Consider the following 24,485-nt stretch of genomic DNA (forward strand, 5'->3'; position numbering starts at 1 on the left):
TCCCAGAGAAAGTAGCATAAGACTGACATTTTGAACATTAAAAGTTGAAAAATAGAAACAAATGCCAGAGTTCTAATGCATTTTAATCTTAAATGCATTTAATGCAGCAAAAATGTTAATGGAAATGTAATTTGCATTGACTTAAATAGCTACCCTTCCTGGTGGGCTAAGAGTGACGGAGACAGAAAAGGAGTGCTGAGGAGCTGCTAGAAGTAGTCTGCTGCAGGAAGCACACTAAAATTACCCTTGAAAGCCCAAATTGTGGATGAGGCATGCTGCCAGACCTGGAAAGTGTTTCCTACAGCCACCATGTAGACTACTAGAGACTTCGTGCACCAGGGATGTTTAACTAATACTAAATGTCTGGTGTTTGAAGTAAAAGAATACAACTGTTTACTATCAAATGCAGATGTAATTAACTTGTAGCTGTTTTGCACATAGTCGCCCAGAGTCTGAAAGGATGTGTGTCTTTGGGTATCCTCTGCATCATAAAATCTAAGCAGCTAGGTGTTAATTAAACTATGAAAGACCCCATGAGATTTACCGCACTGCAGTGTTAGCCTTCACATTGTAGGATGTTTTGGAAAGAATGGTGTGCTTGAATGCTGAGTTTGGCTCAGAGTTGCTCTAATTATTTTCTTCCTTCTTAAATACCACTTTTCCGTGAAGTGCTGGAGGAACAGAGCGTGTCCCCTGGGTGATATGTTTGATCAACTCTTGCTGAAGTCCTTGTTTCTCATTTGAAATTGAACCATCAGTGTAGAACTGCGGCCTCATAATGTATTTAAATAAACAACAACAACAAAAACAACAAAGAATGCTATTTACATTAAGCTTTATTAAAACCCAAGATTACTTTTAAATCACTCACTGGCATCTTGATGAGACCAAACTTGGGAGGTGAATTTGCAAGGCAGGATGTTTGCCACCAGTGGATTCTCTCCTTGTGACAAGATCTTGAATGCTGAGTGGATGAAGGATTATGTATTTTAACTGGAGCCAGTATGTCACTGTTTTCACAGATATATGGAGTTCTTTTAGGGTTTTATAACAAGAGGTATGTGAATTGGTATATCATTATTATGGGAACAAGCACCTACTGTGACATCCTGAGAATTTTCTAAGTGCTGATTTCTTAGCATTTCTACTTTTGTATAGGCACTTTTATTTACTTTTAACTTACATTTCTTTTCAGTCTAGTGCTTGATCTTAGTATCCTATTAAAATTTACAGCTACAGTAGAAACATCTTAATTAACATTATTGACCTTAGTATGTTTCCTATGAGTTTGGAAAGCGGTACAGTTGATAGATCTGATGGAAAAAGTCAAGACAATAAACTTAAGATAGTGCAGATAAGCAGAAAAATATTTACTGGTTAGGCCCAAGGTATTCATAAGTTTGAGTTAAGCTTGAGTAATGCTTTCAACTAGATAAAAGGAGAATTTTTGAAAAACTGTAGGGATAGTTCTCAATTAAATGCAAATACTTTTGTTTCAAAGTAACATTTCTGTGTGGACATTGACCTGGCTCTACACACCAAAGGCAAAAATGCAATGTTTTCAAGAAGCAGTAAATATTCTAGTAAAGAAACAAAACACTTTGGGCTGAATAACAGGCATGACTTAAGCTGTTTCTTTGGGAACTGTTTGGGGGAATTTTCCAAAGCTTATTTAAGTTTACTTTATTTCTTTTGTTTAGTCACCAAATTTGAAAATTCCTATTCTTTTCATCCTAAAGCCTGGGCACACATTTTATTTAGATATGTATATACTTCCATGTGATCTCCTTTGAATCAGTGGCCTTTCCTCCTTACTCTCATTGTGGCATCATTTGTGACACCAAACTCTCTGGGGAAAAAATCTTACTTGCTGTGCTACTTCTCCAAACTATTTGCAAGTTAAACAAATCTCCTTCCAGGCCAGAAGTCCCAGTCACTTAGCGCCTTCCCAATATAGAATCTTCCTGGTGTCTCCATTTCTCTGAGTTGCAGCAGAGAGTGTTATAAACATACAGTCTGAGGAGGCTGGCCTGCAAAAATAACGTGTGGAGGCAGGGTAAATAGTTTACTTCTCCTTCAGCCTCTGTGTTGTGTCACGGAGCTGCTATCTGAATCCAGGCAGTCTGCTTTGGCCCAAAATATACATCTTAGACTTATGTAGGAGGAATAGATGGGTCTGGCGAAGTGGAGAGGCTGTGCCTTCAGCATCTCCTGATGGCACATGGAGATTCCCACCAACATCCTAGTGAGCCTCTGGTTGAAGCAGCATCCAACCAAAGAACATTCCAATTTTGAATATCATGTGCCATTTTTCTTTGCAAAGCATAAGCAGGAAAGGAATTATCTACTTCTAATTCCTATCTTTATGAACTGTAAAGTATAAAAAGAAAGTTGTGTACCCATGCTATGGGAGTACAAGTTGTGTCACCTCTCCTGCCTATACTTATCCAGCACCATAGTCAAAGGGAGAGGAAAGATGTTTTAAAAGCATTCAGATGTTTAGAGAGGTCCAGAAGATGCCTGTTTGATATAAAATAAGAGTCTGAATAATGTGAGAGAAGGCATAGGTGACTAGATTTTGGCAGCTCACATAAAAGAGAAGTCCTACCCTAAATCCACAAACTTCTGCTTTGTTTACAGATTAAATCATGTTTAAATCTGATCTTTGGGGATTATTTAAGCTTAGATTTCCATCATTTATTTTCTTTTCTTGACAATAACCCCTACAGTCTAGTGAAGACCTAGCTCTTGTCATTTGGGTTCGGAAGTCCAAGAGGTCCCTCAATGAATGACCTAGAAAATTAGAAGCAAGTAGTCATTGCTCATGCCTGCTGCTGAGGAATTTGGAAAGGGGAGCTGCTTTTGGAAAGAAGATTTCCCTAGTTTGGGTCACTGTTATATGGCTGTGGAGCCCTTTGTCTATATCCGAATTGCCAGAAGTTTGAGAAGTTTGTAAACATGGCTAATTGCTCGAGTGCATTGTCCTCCATCTCTTCTCCTTGAATGAACTTCTGGAAAGCTTTTGGATTGATGAAGCTGAGTGTCTGCCTCTCAAAATCTCTGAGCCTGTTTGATTGGAGAAAGGCTGGCCCGACCTGTCAGTCACCCCTGTAATGTGATTTGGGGGTGTTTGGTGACTGAAGGAGTATTGAGTTGCCCTTCTCCTGAAAAGAGAAGAATGGCTGGAGTGGAAACATTGGTGAGCTGATCCATGTTTGCTGTAGGACAAACTGAGCAGTGGATAGCATCTGCTACTATCAGAACAACTAGGAGAAACAAATTCTTTGGAGAGATGAGGAAAATATGACAAATTTATATGCCAAATTTTCTAATGTATCTGTTTGGTAAATAATTCTCCGCAATTTTCCCTGGTATCTCTGGGTAATGCTTAACTTGTGGTACAGTGGGTATAAAGGAATTTTTCAGAGTGTGTAGCTTTTTTTCTTCTTCACGTAGTTTAAAAGGGTCTGAAAGAAGCACACACACAAAAAAAAGAAATCAGAGAAAGAATCTGTTTTACAGGACTTTATGGAATTGTGCAGGAAATACAGTGTTCAGGCAGAGTAACTTGATTGTGCTGGTTTCTTGTAAGTATGCCTGAAAAGCATGTTCTTTTCACTTTTAATTTGGAAATATTTTGGTTTGAGCTATTCTCATAGAAGTTTCTATATAAAGTAGATCTGGTCCTTGCTAGAAGTGTGCTGAGCCCCATTGTGCCACCAATGGGTAGAAAATGAATTTGCCTTTGGCAGGAACAAAAGCTCCTGAGAGTGCTAAGAGGGCACAGGTTTGCAGGGAAGAGAAAACGAAGTCTTAAAACACTTGATTAGTATTACTGCTGAATCTGAAAACATTTTATTACTAGTAAAGGGAATTAGAAATATGATGCTAGAGCGCTGTTTTTCCTAATAAGATGTTTCTGAATGGTGTGAGGTTTTAAAGTCAGGGATTTTGACTTCTTCCCAAACCCTCCCTAATATTTTTCATTCATTGTTGAATGAGAAATCAAAAGAGATCCCATAAACCTATTACAGTGCATGCTGAACTTAGTTTTACATTCAATTTTAATGGCATAACTCAGTTTATTTTCAGTGGAGACTAAGGTCTGGGTGAGAAACAGGGGAATTACTGCAATACATAATTTTTTTAATTGACTTTCCCTAATTGACAAAGAGAAAGCAACAGGAATTCAGTGCAAAGCCAGGATTTTGTTATCTAGATTTAGCTTTTCTAAACAGGTTAAGATTTTAGATCACGGCTTGTACTGAAGATGTCAAAACAGAAATCACTGATTCTCTCCTGAAACATAGCCAGGTTTGGAATTTAATCAGGTCAATTTAATAACTCACATCAACAGTGCTGTTGGGGATAAAACTGAAGAAGTGTGGTTTTTTTTGGTTTTTTTTTTTTTTTTTTTTTTTTTTTGTTTGTTTGTTTTTTGTTATGATGAGTATCACAGACTACTGAAACTGCAGCAGGCAGGATGTAGAATAAATTATAAAGTGTTAATTCTGTTATTTTTTATTTAACTCTTCCTTTTTTTTTTGATACTTTTGAACAGATACCAATGCCCTTTATGCTTTGGTGATTTATGATGTTTATGTTTATATGAGAACTTCTGGTACTGGATAACAAATATGTGGTTGATTATACAAGAAAAAATATATATTTTCTCTCTGAGTACACTCTGGACTGTTCTAAACAGAAATTTCTTGAACTTATTATGTCAAATAAGTGTTAAAAGTTTGTTTTTGTTTGTTTTGAGGTTAAATGGATATTGTTTAGTACAAAAATAATGTGTATAATGTTAGCTTGATGCTGAGGCTTATATTTTCATTATGTTTGTAGTCAGGTTTTTTAAACTTCAATTTTAAACCAATTTCTGAGGTAAAACTAATGGGGTACTCTCCCTTATAATTCTTGCTACAACTCATAGAATGAAGTGTGTGCCTCAGAGCTCAGTTGCTAAGCAGGATCCTACAGCTGTAGCTTGTAATCAATTTAGCAAAAGTTATTCATAGTTTCTGCTGATTTTCTTCCTGGTGTTCTTGTTTTTTGCTGTCTGTTTGTTTTTTTTTTTTTTTTTCATGTTATTTGTGTAAAATTACATGTAGGCATTGCATATAGTAGCCATACTATAGGAGCATGTGTAAATGGAGTATTCTAAATAAGTATTTTTTTAGAAAGATTTGCTAATTACTTAATTACAGTATATTTTGCAGAAGAATGTTATTAAAATTAACATACTGGTGTCACACACACTCATTGATTTTCTGCTGAATTCAGTTCCAAATCTTATAATTAATTTCCTTGTATGTACTAGTAACTGAAGGTGAAAAAATTTGTATCCTGTGCTGAATCAACTGGCCTTTTTCTATTTTTATTTTTTAAGAATTTTTTTTTCTACAACCCAAGCATGGAGGTGAGTGAGACTGATTCTTTCATGTACACAGGTGGTACTTGTGTCCGCTACCTTCAGTCCAAAGGGTAGTTACTTTGGAAAGGAAACTGGTATATAAATGTATGGACTTCTGCAAAAGGAATGCCTTCTATTTTATTATGTTGGTCCATGACATCAGAGGCAGATATTGGTGGTATGACAGCAGAGACTGACCCTTCCTGCCAATATCCCATTACATTTTGTTGCTGTGCAACAGATGACAACAGAGGGGCAGTCTCACAAAGTGGTGTCTGACATGGGCGTGTGTATGAAGCAAAGGAGTGTTATTGAATTCTTCCATGTGGAAAAAACTGCATCTACTGCCATTCATTGATACTTACTGAACTTTTCTAGAGAACAAATAGTGGATGTGAGTTCAGTGATGTAGTAGGTGATGTGTCTCAGCAGTGGTGACAGAGACCACGTTCTGGACGATCAAGCTGCTATCACGCTATGAAAGGAAAAGTATCTCAGTCAGTTCATCCACATGAATCAGGAAGTTATGACCAGGGAACTATGTATGGAGCTGCATTTTCAATGCGTTGGGACTGATAGTGGCAACACTGGAGTATCACAAATTTTGCATCAGGCAGGTTCCATGAATGCTCACACGGGAACAGGAAGAACACTGTGCAAGTTTTTTAGGAGCAATTGAACCAATACGAGGTTGGCGGTGACAGTTTCCTAGATCACACCATTACCAGTGATGACATGTGGTATCACCACTACAAGCAAGAGTTAAAACAGCAGTCCATGGAGTGCTAACATGAATTCCCCATCAAACAAAAAGTTCAAGCCACAGTCCTCGGTGGGTAAAGTGTGTCTTTTGGGATAGGAAAGGAGTGATCCTTGTGGATTTCCTGGAACCCATACAAATCATCACTGATCACTACATCATGATGTTAAGCTGAAGGCTTGAGCTTCCAGAGCCAGTCCAAGGAAGAAGACAGGCTTTCTCTTGCAACACAGTAATGCCAGGCCCCATACCAGTGTCTCGCTCTAATTACAAAAGGAAGAGGAGATACTTTTATATATGTATACCTGACAGTGAGATTAAGACACAACAGTTCAAATCTTAGCCTGACTAGTTAATTATGAATCCTAGTTGCTTATGGAGATGGGGAAGGGAAGATGGGTGATAGAAAGGAGATAAGAAACAAAAGCAAGGACTCTTTGTAGAAAGCAAGAGAAATAGTCACCACCATGGCTCCAGAAGGTGTTTGTAGAGCCAGATGAAGACCTTCAGTAGTGATGGGTCATCGGAAGTTGTGTTGTTCAGTTGGTGACTCTCAACAGCAACAGAGCGACCTTTGAGTCTACAAAAAAGAAGGATTCAGACAGATTTGAAGACTGTGGAGCATGTACCTTGGCTGGACTGTCGTATTGCACCCACCAAATAGTCTGGATTTGGGGCCTTCTGACTAATATCGATTTGAAGTGATGAAAGATGGACTGCATGGGCAACATATTCCTAGAGTGATGCTATCATAGCAGATGTGAATTGTTGTGTCACCTCTGTTGGTGCAGATTTTTACAAGTACAGCATGCAGGTTCTTGTTCATCACTGGCTTAAATGCATAGCTAATAGTGGTGATTATGTTGAAAAATAGTTTTTTGTAGCTGAGAATTTGCTGTATCAAGCAATGTTACTGTGCTCTCTGTACCTATTGTAGTTTCCACATAAATCAATAGAAGGCATTACTTTCAGAACAACCCATGTAGAGTATTGCATGCCTGATAGTGAGTAAATTTTTATAATCATCACCATCATTCTAAAAAACTCTTTTCAATTTACCCTTTTCATTCTCCATCTGTTTGGTGCTGCTGGTTGGCTGATCCAGTGCTGTTCCCACCCAGGAAAGGGTCATAGAAAATCATTCTAGTATTGCAGCGCTGAGTAGGGCATTCCTTTAGAAATGATGCAGGAAATAAGCAGCAGTAAGAAATACAAGACGGCAGAGAGTAATTGCATATGACTTTATAGGAAAATAGTATTCCCTGTGCATATTTACAAAATATCCAAATGCTTTTTTTTTTGATCCTTCGTAAAGGTTGACCAGACCAATAATCAGACTGTGTAGCAAGGAAACAACCTCTTATTTGTCAAAGATTTGACCACCAACACATTCTTTACGAATTTTGCTATTTTAGAGAAGAAAGCTGGCTTGTTATTCTATTTTTTTACCCTATATTTGGCATCTATTCCCTTATATATTTTGATGGAAAATGTTGCACAATTCATGCATTTAGTTATGTTAGCAGTGTTATAGTGAGTTACAGTACATTACAGTAATGAAGAAGTTTAATTTTACATCTTTACCTAGCTATAAAATAAACTATTTTATACAAATGAAAAGCTGAAAGCTTGGGAAAATATTTTTCTTTCTCTCTGAAGTTACACAGCATCTCAGCTTGAAACACATATTTGCTATAGGCCCCTTGTTCTTATGACTTCAATTATTTTTAGAGATTGAATGGACCAAAGGGAGGAAAATTTCAACTGAATTTCCATCTTTTTAAAGGAGCTAAAGAGAAAAAGAATGATCTATTTTTGACTTTTTATTCATACCTGTGGACATAGCCACTATTGTGCAATTTCATATGAGATGTTGGGAGGATGTACACTATTCTGTTTTGCTGGCATTAGTTGCAGCTTCTCATCGGCTTTCATTGAGATTGAGGCTTCTAATCAAATTTTAATGGACTAATGGAAGCTCGGTAAACTTCAGATTGGATCTCATCTGAAATACGCAGTGTGGCAGCCTGTATTCTCCTATCCTTTTCTGTGAGAAGCGTACACAACCTCTCTCCCTCTTTTGTAAGGGAGGGCTGGCTGCAAGAAAAATAGAATGAGTCTTACTTGAAAGTGGGAGCCCGAAGCTTTTTTTTCCCCACAGTAAATATATATAAGATTTGAATGTTTTGAGTCACTGCTGAATGCTTTTGAAATGCTTTGTATCAGACAGTCACTACTATGGGGATTAGGCAGCAGTTATGGGAGTCTGCTGGTATTGCATACAGAAGCATACATATTGCATACAAACTCTGTGATTCTGACCATCATCCGTGCAAGGCATTCCCTCCAGAAAGGTAAATATTATGCTTTCCTGCATACCAAGGTGGTATACTTAATATGGCATAATTTAAGCATAATTTATAGTCTGCGTCACTTGTGCTTTTAAAGGGTATGAAAATGGGACAGGGCTATAAAGGCTGACAAAAAAAAAAAAGGGGGGGGGGGGTGCTGGATGGTTTAGACAAATATTTTAGGAAGTGAGGAGAAAAGTGAGAGAAAGGGGAAAAGATCAGGGACCTCGTCCAAGGATCCTTAGGAGAGAGAGGCTGGAAGAGTAATGAAGATATAAAGAAAGGCAGTTGAGAGAGAGAGAGACCAGGAGGATATTAACTGGGGGAAAGGAGTTATTGGAAAGAAGCTTATTTGGTTTATTTAAAAGAAAACTCCATGAAGAAAACAACAATAAAAACAAAATCAAAAGATGAAAAGATAGAAGTGCTTAAAATGAGAAATTATGGAAGAAGATAGAGTAATTTGAACAGTAAAGTACAGGAACAGTGTTTTATTTTAAATGATTTAAAACAAGCATGGCACTCAGATTTTCCTTGACAGAGTGGTAAGACGAGCACAAGGAATTTTTCTGGCTTTGGTTGGTGCCACGTGGATATCAGCAGCACATGTGCACTTTATATTATTGCAAGTTCCTTCTCTCTACAATAGGGTCTGTAATTGAGCTGTCTGGAGGATTGAGTGGCTGTTTTTTTGCCTAGGGATGTCCTAGATGTGACCATTGCTTTGGCATGCTTCGTAAGTGTTCGCAGACAGTGATTTTCACTTAAGATATCACATAATGCACATCTTTCAAATGCATATGACGACAGTGTTATACCCCAGATTTATGTTAATGGTTCATGTGTGGCCACTGGCTTATTATAAGGACCACAGCTTTTGTACCTGCAGTGCTGATATTGACATTACCATGTTGAATATTAGCTGTATTACCAATATTGAATAATTTCAGTATTTCAGAGATTTCATTTTCCCAGCAATTGTTTCAAACAGTTCTCCTGGTTTATTTATTTATGGTTTTGCTTCCTTCTAAAGAATCCCTATAAGCTTGCAGTGAATGGCCAAAATGTGTTTCTACATGGCTTGCATCCTCCATGTCTTTCACGTGCATTTCATTTTGCCTGTGTCCTTTTTTGTGGCAATCACTATTGGGTACTTGTATGTTGAGCAGCAGGTAGAAGAATCAATGGGAATTAAAGCACTGTTTTTTCTACTGTTTTCCTAGGAGCAAGCAACTTACAGTCCAACTGGTTTTATCATTTCAGGATTGTTGTTAGACTGTCCTTACAATAGGCATATGCTCTCTGCCTGTCTCCTTTTTGTAGTTTGTTATCCTGTGCTATATATGGGATTTCAGGCTATTCCAGAAAATCTGGATATAGTGGGGAAAGAGGAAATCTCTATATGCTATCCTTGGGCCAATCCTTTAATAATGATTTTCATCTGCAAGCCAGGAGCACTATTGAAGAGTAGTAATGTTTGCATCAATGATTCGCAGATAGCCAAGATGCATCACAGAGCATCTGGGATGAGGTTCAGTAATTAGGTAGTTCTCACCTTGAGAAGAGAATCTACTTTCTTTTTAGCCTCATTGTTATGTTATGCTCCATTGCAATATACCTGTGTGCAAGCTAGTTCTTTTTGATAGGCAAAAACATATTCAAATTTTTAAATTATTTTAATGGCAGTGGATATTCATATTAAGAAAATTAAATTTGTGTGATCCTACTGAAGGCCAAAAGGATTTGTCTAGGGATGAATAGGAGGTCATTTCAGGAGCATGAGGAACCACAGGTCCAGGAGAACACCTGCTTTGGGAATATTGTCCAGCTAATTCACTTCAGCTTGCTTGCCAACTGGATGAGTCACCAATATAAATCTATCAGACCCTGCTTGGAGAACAGTGCCTTTACTCTATATTTATTTACGGGAACATAACCACTCTCTCTCTTAATCTCTGTGTCGTAGTCTTTAGGACATTACTACCATATGATGAAACTGAATATTTTTATTGAATCTATTGTGTAGTGCCAATGGACCTGAATAGGAGAAGTGATACCAGAGGTAAAATAAAAGGAGTTGCTTTTCTTCTTAGACAGGCGTAAGGGAGTTCAATATTACCAGAAAAACAGCTTTGAACAATGCTGATAAAGAAGAGGTTTAATGAGGTTGGGGTTGTTTGCGGAAAATTAGTCTGCATTAGGGTAATATTCCTCCAGGGAGCGTTTATAATGCCTGCAGGAATGTGGAGGGGAGGGATAGGATTTCAGCACAACCTCACAAGATTTCAGCTGCCAACACACTGTGCACCTGTGTGTTCCCCACTCTGACCCCTGAGCTGCCTTGAAAGGCGCTGGCATCTGTAAGCACAAGGAAAGATCAGGTTTTTAATTGTTGTGACTAAAAGAAAAAAAAAAAAAAGTCCTTCTTTTTCTTGACTTAGAACACTTTTGCATTTTATGTCTTTGTAAAGGATATTGGAAACTATTTTGTGGGTGTGCTTTTCAGTGGTTTGGTGCCTTTTTTCTTTTTGATTCTATTAAATTATCTTAAAGATCTCATAGAGATACAGCCAAATGAATAATACTCACTAAAAAAATAATAATAAAGGGTTAGTTGGCAAGACTCAGGAAAATAATTTCATACTCTGTTGCTTATCTGGGTAAGAATGTTCTCCCTAGCAAGTGTGGATTCAGGCATGACAGGTTTAGCGTTTATCACACTCTCAGAAGTCTTTGATAGCATCTGATTTTCAAATTGTAGCGATGCGGAGGTGAACTTTAGATATTGTTCTACAAAGATTTCTACTTTATAATGCTATACTTCAACACTGATATCTCTGGTAGTAACTTGCGAACTCTGAGTGATTGTAATTTGCATCGCTTGGAATTAACTGTTTTGTAATTACATTTTGATTTGTGTTGCTTTCTCAGATATTGCAGAGTGGTTAGGTTATACTGCTTATGAACTTTCATGTCACTAATTTTGTGGTAGAAAATTATGCTTATTAAATGCACACATTTTCCTTTTTGGAATGTAAAGTCGCTCAGTTTGGCATCTGTAGCTTATTTCTTGCAATCTTGTTAATTGAGTAGCTTCTCTGTTTATCTTCAAATGTAGATAAATGGCTTTCAGAGCAGTGTTTATAGCTTAATAGTTCCTGAAATAAGAGTCAACATTATCTCTGAGACTCTACCAGTCATAACTAATGATCCCTCTGCTTACACTGTTGAGCAAGTAAGGAGACACTGAACCCAGCCGAGAGCAAGGGCCCTGTGCTATGGGAGGATAGTTTGCGTGTGATGGCGCCTAGCAGACAAGGCTTTCATGGCTCACGAGTGTTAATTGGAAACCCAAATTTGTCCTCAGCCACCTCTAACCTCCTATCATTGAACTGTCCTACAAATACAGATTGTATTGTAACTTATCCGGCGGGTAAGTTAACAGCATGTAGCAGTCTTGTTTCTCTCATCATTTAAAATAAATAGTATCCCTTTGCTCTTAGATTTGCTTCAGTTTTGTCCATCAGAGCACATTTTGCCACATAAAATCTCTGCAGAAATTGGGGATATTTTTAATGTTCCAAACATCACTGGCAGTGAGCCTAAAGGAGGCATTATTGAGGGCCAGAGGAAGATGAGAAAATAATTTGGCAGCTGGCAATTACTGCATTTTGTGCTGTAGCATTTTTTATGACATTTTAATGTATTAATGAAAGTAAAATACCTTTTTTTTTTTTCCCCCATACATTTTCCTGACAATTCCCTTGGCATGGTTCCTGAATGTAGTAAAGTGGTAGCCTTTCCATTATGATAGAGTTAAGTGCATGCTTCAGGAGAAAAAAAAAAAATAAATAAAAAAAGAGAAAAAAAAGAGTAGATTTAACACTCATAGGAAACGCTGTATTTCTATTATCTCTGGAACAAAATTTGAAATGGGAATAATAAAGCAACAATGCCTCTAGGCTTTGAGCATTAATGTTCTTCTATATTTCTGCCATCTTCTCCATATGATCTTTGACCTGAGTTCTTTTACTTGAAAAAAAAGTATTTACTGTAAGTTGCAGATACTGGCAGTGTAAGGTGAATATCTGTTTGAAGAGTTCCAGCTTGGACAAGGTTCTAGTTTCAGATAAGCAATCCAGCAGCAAGCTTTTGCTTGCTTTAGACCAATTTTTGCTGGTGACACGCAAAGCAGTCTCCATAACTAGTTCCTAGTCTCTACAGCTATCTAGTCCACTGTTTTGAAAAGCTAATTCAGTATAAGGATGTAGGTGTGTGACCAGTTGTAAAATAAACTGCAGAATTTATTCCTACTTAAAGACATTGTTATCAATCTTGCTTATTCTTCAGCTTCCATTTTTTTCACATTTTTTTTTTAAATGCGCTTTGCACATTGTATTGAATATTCGTATGTAAAGATGTGTGGATAACACAGAGTGAGAGCACTTGGCCTAGGATTTGAAAAAATCAAAGTTAAGTTCCTGTTCCTTTACACAGTGGTACAACCACTGAATTTCTTTGTCTCGATCTTTACTTGATTTCCAGCATCAGGTAATTTGTTGTTTAACTCTGGTTCTTGGATTTGAGGAGCCTGGGCTGCTGGTTGAAGTTTTCCCATCCCATTTTGTCCCACCTTCCCCTGTCAAAAAGGCTGGCTGACTTCCTCCAGGCTCCAGCTGAAGCAAAAGTGAGCACTGTGCAGAGCTTTTTCCTTGTAAAGGCTGGGCTCACATGCGAAGTGGAACTGAGCTGGGGACTAACCAGATGAATAAATCTGTGACTTGGGGGTCACCATTCCCTGGCTCTAAAATGAAATGTCACTTTGGAGTGTGTGTGGTGGCAGTAGGGGTGAGAAAGAAAGGCTGCTTTACATTATTTTGATTCATTTTGACTTGCCACATTCAATATAAACTGTATGAAATGTTAAGCAAATTGGCTTTGTAGTTCATCTCAGCATCTGAATTCATCCTCATCTTAGGAGAACTCTGAAAGCATGGAAAATGAGACCAAAACATGGGGGATACCTCCTCCTTCCTTCTCACATAGTTACCCTAGAACATGGTAACAATAATAATTTAAAAAAGAGCACAAAATGACAAGACAAGGCAACAAATGGGAAGCCCTTGCAGCTAAACAGAAGTGTGACTGTGGCTATCAGGAGCACTACCAGGGAGTTCAAGGAATTTCATGCTGGACTGTGTCGTGTCCCATCATTGCATTGGCAGAGTGTTGTAAGTCATGTGTCTTTTACACGTGGTGCTTGTGATCTCATTGGCAGAGATCAGTAGTTCTCTAAAGCAGAGTTGCAGCAGGAACGCACAAAACACTGTGGAGCAGGAAAGATTCAAATGTTACCTCTGGTAACAGAGGGTTGTCTACAAGTATTGAGTAATTTGAAGAAAGTGTAGTTAAGGATGCTTTAAAAAAAGAAAACGGTATTTATAAGGGTAATATACATATATATTTTTGAAAATGGAAACTTGAAGCAACTGGGCTATTTTGATGTTGATGTTGTTAAAGTCTTATTCCTTACCTTCTCTTCTATACATCAAATTGAATATTCAAATGCCTAAGTTTGATTGTCACATTAAGAATTGTACTGCTTTCCCTCAACATTCTAACGAGGGAGCCCTTCTGTAGTAAATGAGTTGAAAATCTGGATAGTTCCAAATTAGCTTTGAACATTTTCTCGTAAGAATATAGTTCTTCTAAAACATACATTTTGCCAGAATAGAATAAACTTAATGTCCTTATTTAGAAATAATCTCATTGGTAAACAAAAACAGCGGTAAGCATTCAACAAGAAATCAGATACATAATTTCCCAGTACACCAATTCCTTTTATTTTCATTAGCAGTTTGCAAACTTGGAATTAGATTAGGTAATGATGGAGTAGAAATTAAAGTATCATTTTGTGGAGAAAAGCATTTAAGTAGAAAATGCTATGAGGATATTTTCAATGCAGCATCAACATGTTTGCAGCTTAATATCAAAAAGAATAAAGCTGATTAGAAACCCTAACTTTCAGTCAACTATAACAATTACATATGAGCTTGGAAATGGTAGATGTTATGTGTGTTGTATGGAGGAGGTATAGGATATTAAATGACCGGGTTATCTGGAATAAATGTTTGCTATAAGATTTCATTGTGTTACAATCTAACTATATTCAATACTGTGACTTTTTTTTTTTTAATTTAAATAAATAATACTGTTTTATTAAACGCCTCTGCAGATCATAATTACAGGGTATTTCAAATACTGGTTAATCTTGAAGACAAGCATCAGGACAATTGATTATTCTAAACTGTTGTGCCTCTACCTTGGAATTAAAAACTTCCCAAAATCTTTGCTATCTTTCCAACAGGGGACCACATTTTCCTCCTCTTTGCACATAGTTTTTATTAAGTTTCCTATCTTGTTGTTGTTGCTGTTATATGCTCTGAAAAGCTGTGTGGCATGGCAGAGGTTTGAAGACCTCTTTGGTGGCTTTTTCTATTAAAAAAAAAAAAATAAAAAATCCTTGGTTGTAGGCCGTATATTAATTAAACTATCATTTGCTCTCTGTCACTGTTTTTTATTTTGCCCAAAAGGTAAATCACAGGAAACAGAGAAACCATCAAAACTTTCTCTCAGTTGTGCCGATTGGAAGCCTTGTGTTGGTCTGGATACATGGGAGCCAGGGTACAGAGGTATATCCCTGGCACAAGTAGACAAACTTTAAAAGGAGCTGGGGAGCAAAAGGGGAGTTCCAGTGTGTGTTTCACATCCTAACCTTGGAAGCTGAGTGTAGCCATCTGGAAGTAGTTACAAATTCTATATTGCTCAGTATCTCTATTTGTAATTCCAGGATTTTCTTTTTCTTTCACCTTTCTTCTGTCATATCCTATGCAGCCTGAAAAATTCTTTGTACTTGGCTGAAATAGCATTGTTTGCCAGCTTACAATCAAAGGGAAGGCTGAGGAAAACAGCTGAGTTCTATTAGGCAGGAGCAGCCTGGACTGCATTTCTTTGCTGCTGAATAACACATCACAGGTGCAGGATTAGCACAGCACGCTGCTGTGTTTCCTAGCTGAGCTGTGTGCTGCCTCTTCACATGACTCTCATCTTTGGAGAATTTGGTGATGATGTAGCATGCCCAAGGAAACTGCCTGTAAGTAGATAGCTTAGCTTTACAGCTCACAAAGCACTTATCTCTCCCCCCCTCCCCCCCCCAATCTACTTCTTAAGAGCACTTCAAGGAAGCATTAAAAAAATATAAAAAGAGGGACAGCCTGATGCTTGCTGAGTTTTTCAACACTCTACAGCCGTGGTGTGTGAGGGCACTTAGAGTTTGGAGTTCACCTCATACCCTTCTGGGAGGTCGTACTGCAAGCTTCCTCAAATGGTTTGCAGGTGCTCTTTTATTAACAAGAAATGGTAAATTTCCAGAAAAAATACTGCAGCTGAAACAAAAGATTTCCCGTTCTCCTTTTGGTAAGGAAGAAGAGACTTTTAGAAGACCTGTTACTTGGTATTCAGCCTGACAGTTTAAAATGAAATGTGCTTGAACATGCTTTCATATTAGTCTTTGCTTTGGAATTTAATTTAAAAGTGCTTTAGTAATTTTATTAATGACCAATTTTGATGCCTGGTTTGTGTTTTGAATATGAATTACAGAGCTAGGACTGGGGTTAGCCTTAGCAATAGATACCTTTCTGTCTGATTTTAAAGCTACGGTGGAAATGTATGTGTATGTCAATAATGCTTATTGAAAAGTTGTATCTGTCCTATGCATCTTAAACATTGATTAATAGAAAAAATACCAAAATAAGAAACAATTGTATTTTCTTTTTTTAAAGCTTGTTTCATCACTGTTTTTGGGTGGCTGAGTGCTGAAAAAGGCTAGTTTTACATTTGTCCAGAATTGTTTCTTGTTTCAAAATGTAGTTGTATGGGTCTTAACTTTTATTCAAGTAGCTGTGCATGAGAGATACAAGTTATAAGGACATTTGCAATGAACTTTTGGTCCTTAGACATATCCATGTACCTTTGTTAAAGAACAAGACAGCCAAACCCTGTGTGGCTTAGAGCACAATCCCTGTCTTCCAGAGGTGAGCGTTGCCTGGCTGATGCCTTGGTAGTAGTGCCATTGATGCCGTGTGGCACACACAGATGAGCTCAGCATATGCTTCTAAGTGTTCAGGCAGGGAAATGCTTTTAGGCTGCTCAAACATTTCAGGAAACCCCTAGTACTTACATCTGTGGTTGGAACTGATTGTCATCATTTCACACATGCGCTGAATTTTGGTTTGCAGTAGAGATGCTTTCCTCCTCCCTATTTGTTTGAATTATTTATTCTCTCTCAAGTGAATAAATCAGTGGCACTTTCTGTTGCATCCAGCCATATCTGCAGAAAACAAGTTTTGTACCTTAGCCCTCTTTTCCAAACACAAAGATTTTCTTCATTGCTCAAGCCCCCATTCATGTGTGTAGCTAAGGCAACAGCAGCAGCAGTCAATTCAGTTCACTCTCTACTTTGGCAGCTCAACAGTATAGGAATTTATCCCTCCACTTGTTCAATTACTTCTAATATTGCCTGGCCTGGTGACTTGGCAGGGTAGCATTTGCCTCGGGGAAGAAAAAGTCTTGCTGATGCTTCAGTGCTTCATTCAGCAGCATTGAGTTGGTCAGTGTATAGTAACCACATGTGATTTAGGGGGTATTGGTGGCATTCACACATAAAAAATGATCAAAAGGTACCATTGCTTACCCCAGATACAGAGTAACCTGTCCTTCTGGCAGATGGATGGGCACTTGTGGGAAATCAGTGTGAAGTGGATGACTTGGGAAGCACTTGATGTGAGCTAATAAATAAAACAAGTTGAAAGAAAATCATATAGAATTATACTTCCATGTTTGGAACAGATCTCTTCAGTTTTTTTATAAATGATCTGGATGCGGGATTTGAATGCAAAGTGAGTTTGCAGATGATACTAAATTGGGTGGGGCTGTTGACTGCCCCAGAGGTAGAGAGGCCTTGAAGAGAGACTAATTAGTGGGCTGGGTGACAGAGAAAAGTTTCTTTGTTTGAAGACTGGTCGGTCACTGGAACATGCTCCTCAGTGCAGTGGCCTGAGCTGACAGAGTTCAAGAAGTGTTTGGACAAAGCTCCCAGGTATTGAGTTTGAGTTTTGAGTGGTTCTGCATGGAGCCAGGTGTTGTACTCAATGATCCTTTTGGGTCCACTCAAACTCAGGATATTCTGTAATATTGTAGGAATATTTAGTTTCAAAAAGTTGCTCAAGACCAACATCAAGTCCAATCATCAGCCTGAATTAGTGAGTTCCATCACTAAGACATTTTCATTCGAAATGCCATCAAAAATATTGCATGCTTATGCAATAAGATATATAACGGCTCTCTCTTATTCTTGTGAATTCTGCATTCTTTAATTTTCTAAGGGAAGTCAGAAGGAATAATTCCTATACAGTGAAGTTGAAACAGAAGCTTGGGAAATACAAAGTAGATTTCTTTTCATGCTTCTCTGAGGGTATGTCATACAGCCAAAGCACGTCTGTCAGAAGGGCACTGGCTTCTGTGAGCATGGCATGGGCACGTGCTCTTACGTTTTAATGTATGGGTGCAGTCTTTGATGTTGGGATAGAAGGACAGGCTGATATTTTTATATTCCAGCCATTGTGTTCATCTTGACTGCTGGGAGTGGTGGTCTTGGGTCTCTTTTCTTTTGAAAAGGGAACACAAGTGGTGATGATTTAGTAAATGTATCTGAGAAAGCCATGGGGTCAAGGCTGTCTCTTGCTGCTTCTCTTAAATGCTTCTCATTGTCTTAATGTCTCAGTCAATCATAATATCATCTGAAATAAGAAATAGTGCTTGTCAATTGCAATCTTTGATACCTTCTTAAAGATCAGATAGCAAAGCATAATTCAGTAGCATCAGATTGCATTGCTTCCTTTTTTATTTTTTCCTTGCTAGTTCAGTGAAGTTTCAAAATTGCTTGCAGTGATAGTGGAAAAATAGGTTTGGTCTGTGGGTTTGGTCCGTGACAGCAATCTTCCTATCTCTCTTTGCATGAAAAGCTGCTAAATGGAGGAGTGACACAAACTGAATGCTGTCTGCAGTTTGAAAGCTGGGTTACATGTTTCACATCTCTGTCTTTGAGCCTTCATTACCAGTTTTCATCAGGTGATGCCCATAAATAGTAAACAAGGTTATGCAGCTGAGGGTTGTTTGGAGTAGTTTTATGAGTTTGGACTACATTAGCTAAACAGTTTCCCAAGATGTTCTTAAGGAAAAAATGAAAGAGAACTCTGGTTCATAAAAGGATGAGAGATGAAAACACCTGTCATTCAAAGAAGCTGCTTCAGTGGTTTCAATGAAATAGTTTGTTTTTTGTTTTTTGTTGTTTGTTTGTTTGTTTGTTTTGGAAGAAAAACCATGAGTTTGGTGGAGACATGAGGGAATCATTTAGCATGCCTTTATAAGCTATTATTCATTACTTTATTTTCCATTTAAAATTATCCTGTAAACTAAACATAGGCGTTCAGTATAAACCCAATTGATAAAAGAAGTAATATAAAGAAATGCCAGCTTAGCGAACTTGGATTTCTGAAGCTAGACTGATGTGCATTGGAAATAAATATCTCGGATTATTTTTAGTACCTTAAAGGTACTAAATGCTATTGGGGAAATAGAACAGACCTGCTCTAGCTGCACCTCTGAATTTTTTTTTCAATTGGTGATAATGCATTATGACAAAATCACGCGGAGGGTTAAGTCAAGTGAGTTAGATCCACAGCCCATTTTGACAATGACTAACTTTTGCATTTGTAAAATATCTGTCTTAGTGTTCTAGTTTTATTACCTGTTATCCTCATATATGCCTCAAACAGTAGAGCTTTTGCACAGATGCCTATCTGTTTTGAATTTGACAATAACACAGTTCAGAAAAGCATAATGATAGATCTAGTTCGTGGAGCCTGTAGTTTGGCTGTGTATAATGTGGTTCTTAAAGAGATCAGAAAAAAAGGAAAATATTTTGAGGATGATGTGAAGTACTTTTTCATTCATGTCCTCAAATGTTAAAAAAGTGATTTAAGTTTAAAAAGCTGCTTCTTCTAAAGAAACATTTACAGATGGAACCAGATGATGATCAACAGTAGAACTCTGAGGTGTTGTTTGGAGTTCTAGAAAATTACAACAGCTATAGCTTAGATTTTTCTCTGTCAAGAAATCTACTTTGTGTGAACTTTCTTTTGGAAATTTGAGAAAATCTTATTGTGCTTTTCCCTCCTCCTCCCTCCCCCCAGCTGTTGGTATAGTATCTACAGTTATGAGAAGAGAGCCAATGGATTCTCATTTTTTCCAAATGAAAAATGAGACATTAACTGGATAGCAGAAATGAGAGGAAACCTGGAAAAAGTAACACTCAATCAAACTGTGATGTAATGGCAGACAGCAAATTATATGGGAGTTTTCCATGGGTTATGACACCATAGAAGCCTTTGCATTTTTAAGTTGAAAGTAATATGACATGAATTTAAGTATTAATTTGGAGAGTCTTGTCACAGTGGTTTTGTCACAGCCTATTAGATTCCTTGCTGAACTTCACTAATTTAGCTTATAACATGGAGTATGATCAAGAAGGTTTAAATAGACTTTGTGGGAGAAGGATGCTTTTCTTGTTCAAATCAAATGCAAAAGCATTTTCTGAAAAATAAATCTATTTTCTAAACTAGTACTTTTTTTTTTTTTTAAGATACATTGACTTAATATTATATCTAACCGTAGTCCACTTATTTGCATCATGAGTGAATGCAAAAGCATCCCAAATTTTGAACCACAAAGATGAGAAATAGAGAAGTGAGAAGGTTCTCCATGCTTTGGTGAACAGCAGCTCCAACATGGCTGTGGAATGAAGCAAATCATACAAGATAAGCTCAACAATGCTACTTTTCTGTCAGTATGGCAGCTTTCTGTAATGGATGAGTGTCAGGGTAAAGATATTTTCAGCCACTGTTTGATGCCATTCTTACTTGGAGCTCATTAATGCCCGTACAGTTGTCCACTGAAAAGCAAAACATGGTTATTTTTATTTTTCTGGTGTTTTATGCCAGAATGTGTTCTCTGTGGTTTTGGATCAAATGAGCAGATCTTGGTAATTGACTTTTGCTTGAATTTTATGTCAGTTTTGAATATCCAATGAAGAGAAACTGTCATGATCCTTTTTTCCTTCTTTATAAATTGATTGTCACCAGTGAAAAATGCTTTACTTTTACCTCTTGACTATTTTACACGGTGGATCAGGCTGACTTAGGAGGTTTAATTTATTTCAGCTTCTTTAACCACACTGTGTTTTCATTGCTGACTATTTGCCAAAAAATATCCCATGGAAATTCTTTTATCTGATGACTGTGAAGTGCAGTGAGTTAGCAGTTAGTTATTTCCCTTTCTCTTAAAACAATTGTGTCAGTGGTGTAACACTGGCTTGGTGGGATGTCATCAGGCTGTAGTTTATGATGTAGCATGGGAAACTCCAACATAGTCTTGTATGATAGTTTCATATTTTAATAAAAGAATGATTTGATGAGAAGCCTGCTGAACATGTAGGGCAATGCAGGCTATAGATAAAGTAAGCTTGTGGCTTAATGAAAATTCTATCAATTTGACTAACTTTGCCACCTTTTAATCAAAGATAGATTTAGAAGATTTTCTTTAATTCTTATTCAAATGCTTTTGTGTATTTAATGTACATAATTTCCAGCACAAAGAAGCAGTTGCAAGGGCTCTTCAGTAACATGCAAAGCTTCCTTGGTAAACCTCTGAATCAGCAACAAAACACTGTCAGTGGACGCTGTAGCCAGCAATTATTGGCATGGGAAAATATGAATGGATGGTACTCTGATTTTATGAGGCTTTGAATACTCTATCTAGAGAGAGGAGTGAACACGCTCTTTGATTTTTCTTTTTTTCTTCTTATACTAGTTTGTCCCTTAATATCTCTTTTAATAAGAAGCAAGTCTGACTTTTTCTCCTGGCAAAGAATATATAAGATCTGCTTTTTCACTGGATGGCTAGCACATAAATCACATGGTTGTGGCACAGAAGTCAATCTGTCAAGGTAGCTATTACTAATTATTCATCCTCAGGGAACAGTGTGGCTTAAGATTTGGACTCCAGTAACAGTACAGAGCTTTTCACCTCCTGCATTACTGGGTTTGTTGAATCAGAGTAGTGCCCAAAAGTCATTACCATCTGATGGCTGTGGGCCGGTGTGAAATGAGTTATTGGGCTTTATCCAGATTCTAGTGGAGGAATTCCTGTCCAAATCACATAACTATGGCTATAGTTGGCAAGGGCTGGAGTGCTTACTGGCAGCCAAAGCAGAACTCTAGGACTGACTTCATGTCAGAAGATGCACTCCCTTTATGGAACTTATGCTCTTACATGGGTAAATGCAAAGAAGCTAAAAGAGGTGGTTTTCATTTTGTGTGTAAGGTATCACAATCTTATAGACTGTGTTTAAAAAGTAAAATATGTCTCATTCTGACTGTTAATTCACTGGGTAATGCAATCACTTTTCTGTCTTTAGAAAGAAGATAGAAAAACAAACTGAAAAACAGAAACAGTTTGACACATAGAAAGGGAGAATTCAATACTTAAAAGTGAAGTGCTAGTGATTTGATTACCTTTGATTATCTTTGATTACCATGAAATCCAGGAATGATGGGAATCAAAATAGAACATTTCTAAGAATGTTTATTTGTTAACATGAGGGTTTAGAATAGATACTTTAGTCATTCCAGTAGTCACCCAGGCTATACAGAAAAAATCAGGCACCCCTGGGCACACAACCTTCTTTTTCATTCATAAGAATGAATCACAACACAGTTGAGTAGTTGTAGTTGTACAGATGGAAATCTTTCATAAACAGCATTCCTAGTAGACTAAGAACTGTAGAGGACAACTGCCTGTTCTTGTGGTGGAAGGTACTTTGTACATCCTGATGAAAATCTGAGGGCAAGCTGAGAAGGTCAACTGAATTTGATGAAGAAGTACAGGACTGCAGGTGACCTATTGCTTGCATTAATGGCACTTGAATATAGCCCTTGGGGAGCACTTTCAAAGCCTAAAAGATTTCTAATTGCTAGACAGAGCCAGGTCTGCATGATCAGCATGTGCTTGTTACAATCCAGCAGCAAAGGCAAGAATAACAGACCTAGTCATCTGAACTTTGACACCTGAAATAAGGAAGAACTTGCTGTCAAACAATAGAAAGCTCATATTGTGATAGGGTTCATCCTACACACTTTATATTTTAAGGGTGGGAAATTCTGATAATCTTTCTGCTCTGAAGTCAGGCAGGCATAGAATTCAAAAGACCAAGCCGAAACTCAACTTTGACCAGGAGATTTCTTTAATGTAAGGTGAAATATCTGAATTTCAGAGGCAAGAGATTTTTTTAAGCTAGGTCCCTGGAAATTAAGGCCTGGGAGGAACAAGAGAATAGAGTGAGAAGGGTTTTCTTTTGAAAATAAGAGTCTAAGAATATGAGATTCTTTTATTTGTATTTGGTTGTATACATTGGGCACTGAACTGCAATGGTTTTCCACTACTTTTGACCCTGTGCATGAGTTTAAAGCAAAATCTTAGATTATCCCCTATTTCACCCTCTTAGAAAATGTAGCTTTGAATGCCAGCTTGCCTAGTCCTGTGTTTTCTAGAAGGATGTTACACCTCCAAACAACCACCTGTTGCTTTAATGTTACTTTAGATTTCAAATTTTAGTTTAGCAGCTCTTGTCTTTTATTTAAAAAATATTTTAAAAGTACAGACAGGTCTAGGAATGTAAGCTATTTACAGCAAGTTCTGCAGCTCTTTTTGAGCTTATTCTTAATGAATGATGGACACAGACTGTATTGGGGTCTTATTTATTGAAAAAGGATTTGACCTATCGTTGTATGTATCATGAGGTAGATATTTAGTTATTCAGTCTCCTTCACATACATGAAAAAACTTTTTTTTTAAGTGGTAGATATAAAATGCTTTCATTTTTTCACTCTTCCTTTGCTGAGGAAAGATCCCTAATGGAATTGCAGATGCTTATAGAAAAAAACACAGAAATGTTACACAGTGCATAGAATTTCACTCAGTTACCTCATGAGTTAGCAGGTCACGTTGTTGCCTCATGAGCTTGAAATTTGAAAATTCTTGACAGGAATATTAATAATATAACATTCCCCATTCACTGTAAGAATACAGGCAATCTGCTTACTGGAAGAACTTATTTAATAAACTCTAAGCCTGTGACCCAGGGACCAAATCTCTGTTGATGTTAATTTGTTGTACACATCAACTACATCAGCTACATATCAAAACATCATAAATATGTTATGAGAAACAAAATGCTTTTTTGCATCTTTTTCCTTAAACACTTTCTGTATTTTAAATGATAGCAATGAGCAAATGATCAGACAAGTGAACCAAACTATTACATTCTAATTTTCTACTTTTTAATAGTTATTAAAAATATTAGTCTTCAACAGCCAGTTGCGTCATGAAGGCAATATCTTGATGCTGAGCACAAGGATTACAAGCACAGAGTTTGCTTTATAATGAGTTTTATGGTTTGGCTTTCAGAAAATGTGAGCTAATCAAAACCTCCAGTTGGTTTCAATGGGATTTGTAGGTACTGAACAAATTTGATGATCAAGCTCTTTTTCATAGATGTTATAATTTGATCTGGTGAATGGTTGTAATTCATTTGTCATCATAATATGCAAAGAGTGAAAGGGCTGTAATCTTTAAAAAAAAAATTGTTTAAATAACACTTTTCTCACACAAAGTCTCATTTTCCTCAGTGTTTCCTCAGTTTCCTCAGCTTTTTTCCCCAATTTGCTAGGGTATTCCCCAATTTGCTCACTTGAAGATGAGAGCATATCTGACAGCTGTTGCC

At 37.3% G+C, this 24,485-nt stretch overlaps 1 protein-coding gene across 15 annotated transcripts in view; it reads left to right on the forward strand.

Moving 5' to 3' along the window:
- BMPR1B (bone morphogenetic protein receptor type 1B) overlaps window positions 1-24,485 on the forward strand; it is a 235,302-nt gene that overhangs the window by 177,369 nt on the left and 33,448 nt on the right. The window contains exon 1 of one of the 15 annotated variants that reach the window (XM_048942347.1): window positions 15,570-15,680. The exons of 13 other annotated variants lie outside the window; for them this stretch is intronic. The gene's annotated coding sequence lies outside the window, so the exon portion shown is untranslated. Of the gene's footprint in view, window positions 1-15,569; window positions 15,681-15,839; window positions 16,004-24,485 lie in introns of those variants that run through there. One more of the 15 variants, XM_048942351.1, reaches the window with a different exon arrangement.

Source organism: Lagopus muta, chromosome 4, assembly GCF_023343835.1.
Source record: "Lagopus muta isolate bLagMut1 chromosome 4, bLagMut1 primary, whole genome shotgun sequence".
NCBI lineage: Eukaryota > Metazoa > Chordata > Aves > Galliformes > Phasianidae > Lagopus > Lagopus muta.